At 37.5% G+C, this 7,500-nt stretch overlaps 1 protein-coding gene across 5 annotated transcripts in view; it reads right to left on the bottom strand.

Moving 5' to 3' along the window:
* Positions 1–7,500, bottom strand: part of LOC136836045 (uncharacterized) — a 490,804-nt gene that overhangs the window by 99,405 nt on the left and 383,899 nt on the right. The window lies entirely within an intron of this gene.

Below are 7,500 nucleotides of genomic sequence, written 5' to 3'. Positions count from 1 at the left end.
AATTTTACTGATCAAAAATCTTGTTCTGTAGTATTTCATCTGATGAACGACCTTGCCAAAATAACAAATCTGTTTCATCAGTTACCCTGCCCCTGGTAATTCCTCCTGTCAAGGACTTTGCCCTAAGTAATTCACAAGACATTTGACCTTGTCTCAGTAATCTGTACGACCAATGACCTTGCACAAAGTAATTTGTTTCCACCAGTGACTTTGTTTTATCTAATTCATTTGATCAATGACCTTACCCTGAGCAATTCATCTGATCAATGACCTTATCCTATGTAATTCATCTGATCAACGACTTGCCTACGTAATTCCTCTAGTCACTGACCTTGACCATAGCAATTTATCTGATCAATGACCTTGCTCCAATTAATTCGTTTGACCAATGATCTTGACTCACAAGTCGTCGGATCAATGCTAATGATTAAAACAACTGTTACCAGTGACCTTGCTCTGTAATCTTACCAACAGTAATCTGTCTGATCACTGACCTTGCCATGAGTAATTTTCCTGAGCAATGACCTTGTTGGAAGTAACCTGTATAACTAATGACCTTGCCAAAGGTTATTTGTCGACTAAAGTCTCTGTATGTAAGAACATTTCCGACGAGAATAAATGAGGATGTCCAAAAAATGTCAGTCAGCCATGAAACACCCGCAGGGTTATCACATCACACATGTATTCCATGGAGACATGCAAAAGCCTGAGAGAAACTTTTCATATCCGTTTCTCTCCAACGATGAGTTCCGGTATTCTCTCCCCTCCTATGGTTTCTCAGATTCTAATCCATTTAGTCTTTCAAGAAGTGCATAACACTCTCTTAAGGAACAGGCCACATTCAGGCGTCTGTGACTATAGCCACTGCACCGCCAGACAACAAGCAAGTCAATCAATCAATCTCTATTTATATAGGTCGGTAACAGATGAGGGTATCAACCTCGCATTCAAAGTAGGGAGATGGAGTTACAAGACTTCATCAAATTTCTCTTCGGGAACCTATGGGATAATTTTCCCCATATTAATATTCGGATAGGATGACTCGAAACCAAAACTTTTAAGTTACCTGATGCTCTGAGAGAGAGAGAGAGAGAGAGAGAGAGAGAGAGAGAGAGAGAGAGAGAGTTAGACCCAGATTTTTTTCCAAGAACGCTGTACGAGTCAAAGCCAAGAATGGTTGGGATGAATGAAGTTACTACATACGCGCAGTAGCACAATTTTCATCTCTTCCTTAGCTGCAGAACATTTAGAACATTACGAAGAAAGATGCAATTGTAAGTAAACGGGACAAACACTCCTCCAGTAATAAGGCATTCATACAGTAACAAACCGGAGATCGAAACATATCATCAACTTCAACAAAAAATGTAGACTGCTAATTACTTTGAGAGCCTTCTAAACTACTCATCATCAAGCCACCTTAATGGACACCCTAATAAGGTGATCTCGATTTAGATTTAGATTATACTTCATGCTACTACAGAGAAAATGATTGCTCTCTGGCCGCCTCATGACAGTTCATCATCTGACGCCATTGCTTCTACTGAGATTGGGTTCTTGTTGAGAAGAAAGCTGGGCATGACAGGAAAAAAATGTAGAATTGCAAGAGATTAAAGAAAAATTAAGGAAGTGTTTGAACGCTTTCTCAGGGGAGAAACCATTTCATTTTTATTTTTCTTCCCCATTCCAAGACAAAGGAAGGGTATTAAATTTTCTTTCGTATTACCTATTGAAGATAATTAGGGTTAGAATTACAGGATTTTACCGAATTTCATTTTGGACTCTTTTACCCAGAATAATACAATGCTCTAAAATATCCTCAAATTAAAAATAAAAACAAAAAACTGGGCCATTACAGGGTAATATTCCTCTTGATATTCAAGCAAGAGGATCCTATAACCTTGAGAGAGAGAGAGAGAGAGAGAGAGAGGAATTTTTAATTTCCTGAGAATTCTGTACACGGCAAAGACGAAACTGATAGAACAAGACACAAGCAGCTTCGATTTTAGAACTTTGTGAACACAGAACAATGTGTTGAAGGTCATGAGGTTTAAGGAGTCCTCCAGATTCAGAACTTATCGGTTAACGTGGGCACTGAAACATATTACACTGTTCAATTGTCTACAAGGAAATCGTACAGCCGGGAATGAATGAGGCCTCTAGATTAGTCAGCCGGTCACCCTGTAGATAAAATTTCACCCTGTAGATAAATTTCAGTGTCTCAACTGAGGTTTATCACAAAGACGGTGCTTCCAATTTCAGTAAAGAAATGCTTCTTTAATTTCTTTCTCTCCCTCAGCAAGTAAAGAGAGCTGGACACAAGAAAATTTTATTTATATACATATATATACACACACATATATAATAGATATATATATTCATGAAGCTACAACTGTCGCTTAATATCCAATTCACGCTACTTCGGGAACATCCCCGATGGGGAATTATCATCGGCACGGTGGCCCAATGGTTTGACCGTCGAATGGAGTCACTGGAAGGTACCGTGTCGAGGGATCGAGACCCGGCGGTACCGATCCATTTATCATTTAAAAAAATTCCCCTTCGATGATAATTCTCCATCGGGGATATTCCTAAAGTATCGTGAATTGGACTTAATATTAAGCGACATTTGTAGCTTCATGAATGTATATAAATTCTTCCTTGCACAGTCTATGGATTTAACTTTCCAGCGTCTATTAATGCAGAAAGATGGTATGCGTATATAATATATATGTATATATATAATCTATATATATATATATATATATATATATATATATATATATATATATATATATATATATATATTATATACGCACACCATCTTTCTGCATTAATAGATGCTGGAAAGTTAAATCCATAGACTGTGCAAGGAAGAATTACTTTTTCGTATAAAATCATCATGATAGCAAAATTATCGCAGCCAAATCAGCCCGGAAGAAATGAACTACATAACCACACACGGAAATAACAGTTAGGAGACTGATTCCGAAAAGCGCAAGCGCTTCCAGGCAATGCAAATGCACAGGAGAGAAGATAACTCACTCGTCTCCTCCCAGAAGCATTCTCGGGGACGTCTCCAGTGACAGAGACCCGTCAGAGACTACAACTTTAAGATAAATAATACAAGAAGGAAGGAAAAGAGAGAACAAGTGGAGACACCTTTGGTATCAATAAACTCGCGGCCGCGTTTAAACGTCCTCCTGAATCCGCTGCGTTGCGTCATCGTTGGTTTGGTTCGACTCTCTTTCGTGGAAATGCGAGTCTTGTGCGTTGCATGTGCGTGTATGCATACATGTATGTAAATGTGTATGTGCGTATTTATATACATCTATGTTTGTGTATGTATGTATATATATATGCATACATACATATATATATACATATATATGTATATATACGTATGTATATATATATATGTGTATATATACATATAATATACATACATACATATATATGCGTATATATGAATGTGTATATATATAATATACATACATATATATGCATGTATGTATATACACATAAATACATACACACATGTATACTCGTATATATACATATACTGATCATATACTTAAGCATAAAAGACTGCATTTTATATACTCCACCAAGTCTCCTCACGAAAATTTCCTCCTTATCAGCTCTCCCGTGATTTCATCTCCGGCAAAAACTTAAGCACCGAAGTTTATTTTAGCCTTGAAGCCTCGGCATTCTTAAACATTTGAATATCGGAAGTTTTACCAAGGAAAAAGTAACTAATCTCTTAGTTCTGCTCACAAGAAAGGAGAGAGAGAAAGAGAGAGAGAGAGAGAGAGAGAGAGAGAGAGAGAGAGAACGAAGGAAGATATTGGTCAAAAGATACGCGTGAAGAGATCTTGGTTATCCGGGAGGCTTGGGGAAGTGATGACAAAGTTAAAAACATATGCCAATATTATGCTGTTATTTCCTGTGACAGAGATAAACACATACGCCAATATTACTCTGGAGGCCAATAGGATTGGCAGCCTAATGCCCCTCGTCAAGACTGACCTTGGCGGAAACAGGCTGAAAGGAAATGAAAAATATGGTGGCCATGACAGCCAACAATAAATTAATGTCAAGATTCCGGGAGGTTGTGAATCTTTGCATTCGGCAATTATTTTGCGTTTTTTTTTTATAGACAGTTGGGGAATTAACTCGTTCAGCTACGTGACGTGGCAATTAAAATGGGTCCTGAATTAATTCATATTTAAAGCAGACAACGTGTAATTCACCTGACGCCTAAGTAACTCAGGGTATAGGAATGAAACTGGGCTGACTCCAATCCTTAACATTTGCTTTATATCTATGTTACATACACCTAACTTCAAAATGTTTTAAAAAACCCCATTGCTAAAATAAATTGCAATGAATCTGCAGTTTTGTTTAAACTAACAATATTCACGTTGTTATTTTCATAATCGTTCGCGTTGTTATTTTTATAATCGAGTAATTAAAACGTAAAAATACAAAGGTGTAAGAAGAGAAACAAGGCAGAAAAGAGGGCAAAAAGTAGATAATGTTAGGGAAGGGAATATCGGAAAATGCAGAACATGGTAAGTACTACAAAACGAAGAATAATGATTCTTGTTTTAGTTTTATAATTACGCCAAATCAAGCCCTTGTATATAAATATGAAACTGGCTACCTGTGTTTAAGACAACTCAGTAAAGCTTTGGGAAAAATTAATCCTGCTTTCTTTCTTTAACAATTGTTAGGTCTAGATTGAATGTGCATTCCTGCACATCTTATCTGAGAATCCTGAACTCAAGAGTCAACCTTTTCGGGTAGACCTTCAGGCCCTTTACTCCTGAAATCCAAAGCTCCGGCCATCGGGCGTGGTCCCTGGATAATGGCAAAAACTACCCATTATAGCTCGTAAAACAAAAATACATAAGGATGTGTATCATCCAATGCGGTAATTTCCAAGTTATATTTGCAAATTAAATATAAGGCCTAACAATAAAGACTTTCCAGTGATCTCAGTTCAGAACTGTTCTATTTAAATCCACCATTATCTTCCGAAGCTAATTTCCAAATACTCTGTTAATAATATTCATCATCATCACCGCCTCATAATATTATTAACATGTAAAATCATAAGCGGCAAAATTATGCTAGAATCTCAGGTAATAACAATGCTACAGAGATTCTCATACCATTTTAAATGTTAATTTAAAAACAAGACTATTACCAGATCACGTTACACATGCTAAAACAAAACAGCTGTACTTCTGAATACGTACATAGAGCACACCTGAAATCTATCAGGACCTGCAATTAACCCAGGGATAATACAAGGATAATCCAGGGTTGATCGAACATCAAAGGGTTCATGATCTCTGAGAATATACATACAGCCTAATGGCTTGCTCACCAAGTCGGCAGGATTTCACTCTGCATTTACGTAAAAGCGAGTCATTAGAAGATTAAAGTCTGCTTTGCCAGGCACATTTGTGATATGAGGGGATTAACGGAGACTGAATTTTCAGAAAAGAAAGGAAAAGTAACACTGTAATCTAAGCATCAGTTTTTATAAAATTCTTACTTTCTCCCTTTCTGTTTAAACTTTTGTATTTCAATTCGGGATTCCCTGCCTTCTCTCGTGTTCTCTGATAGCTATAAAAAATTCTGGAGGCCCTAGTTCTTTCCCCTATGAGAGAGAGAGAGAGAGAGAGAGAGAGAGAGAGAGAGAGAGAGAGAGAAAGCCTTATCTCTCTGATGATGATCGTATTTTATGAGCACGGATATTTAATTCAAGAGAGAGAGAAGAGAGAGAGTCTATCTCTCAGTGTTGATCGTATTTTATGAGCGCGGATATTCGATTCAACAGAGAGAGAGAGAGAGAGAGAGAGAGAGAGAGAGAGAGGTGTACTAATCCCCTCCGATGATGAGAGTATTCTATGACCAAGTATATTAAATTTAATTTGGAGGAAAATGTATCGGTTACAAATTGATTATCTTGAATGACTAAAAAATAAAAACTATAACAAACCCGTTGCAAGTGTTACAAATTATAACTTGAAAATGACATCGGTGTATAGTCAGCATCCTTAATGAAATCACTCGCGAGGTGACAAGACTTCAAAAGTTTCTGAATCCAGTGCTCGGGATGGTTTTCAAATCAAAATTATCAAAATACCAACACAGAGTGATTCCTGACTGTTAAAAATATGTAATATATATACATATATACATATATATATATATATATATATATATATATATATATATATATATATATATATATAAAGTAATTTTATACAAGCATAAATTATACCACAAACAAGCGACCACAAACACACACACACATACACACACTGCTGTTATGTGTGAACAATATTTACATATATATGATTTAATTACGGGTATGACGAATCAGTATGGAAATGAACTTCCAATTCTCATCAAAACCTCACACACACAGACACACACACACACACACCACACACACACACACACAAAAGCAAAGCCATCGGGGGAACGCAACAATTGCCGAGGGCTTCGGTTCCACAAAAATAATAACTCCCTGATTTAGTTATGAATCCATTCGGCGATATCTCCGCAAAAAAGAGAGAGAAAAAAATTCTTGCCTGAAACAAGATTTTCTTTTCACGGCATTGCTGCGCCTCTGGCATGACGCTGTTTAAGCTGTGTGGCCCACGAGGGGCTCCTCTCCCCGTTTTAGGGTTCCATTATTCCTTCCTGGTGCTGAGAAGAGAGAGAGAGAGAGAGAGAGAGAGAGAGAGAGAGAGAGAGAGAGAGAGAGAGAGAGAATTTAGGCATGTTAACAGATGAAACTATTGTCTGATGCAGGTTGGTACAGTATTAATGATATTCTCTCTCTATCTCTCTCTCTCTCTCTCTCTCTCTCTCTCTCTCTCTCTCTCTCTCTCCACTGTTTGAAGTGCAATTTTTTCTTTTTCATGTTCAAGGATGTAGAGAGAAACTGGGTACATTAGATGTTAAAGGAACTGAGACTAAAGATGTCCCCTAATAAGAGAAGAAAGAGAGAGAGAGAGAGAGAGAGAGAGAGAGAGAGAGAGAGAGAATTTAGGCATGTTAACAGATGAAACTATTATCTGATGCAGGTTGGTACAGTATTAATGATATTCATCTCTCTCTCTCTCTCTCTCTCTCTCTCAACTCTAAGAGGTGTTTAAGTAGAGAGAAAGTGGGTAGATTTAAAGAACTGATACTAAAGATGTCCCTCTCTCTGTCTCTCATAGAAGCAACCTAAGAGGTGAAGAGATGAGTTTAAAGATTCACCTCTCTCTCTCTCTCTCTCTCTCTCTCTCTCTCTTTTCCCCCGTCCTAATACTCGACATTACGAGTATCAATTACGGCCCAAGTGTGTACTTGTAATTTACCTCCCTTTCAACCAAGGGACGGTCCAACATCCTTGGAATGAGAGCCCCTTTATCTTGGCTCTCATTGTTTTTCCTTGGTGCGCTGTTCAGTTTTCCCGTGGTTTTCCTATTT

Source organism: Macrobrachium rosenbergii, chromosome 56 (assembly GCF_040412425.1).
Source record: "Macrobrachium rosenbergii isolate ZJJX-2024 chromosome 56, ASM4041242v1, whole genome shotgun sequence".
In the NCBI taxonomy this organism is placed as follows: domain Eukaryota; kingdom Metazoa; phylum Arthropoda; class Malacostraca; order Decapoda; family Palaemonidae; genus Macrobrachium; species Macrobrachium rosenbergii.
The sequence above is the reverse complement of the archived record's forward strand: the minus strand, read 5'-3'. Positions and strand labels throughout refer to the sequence as shown.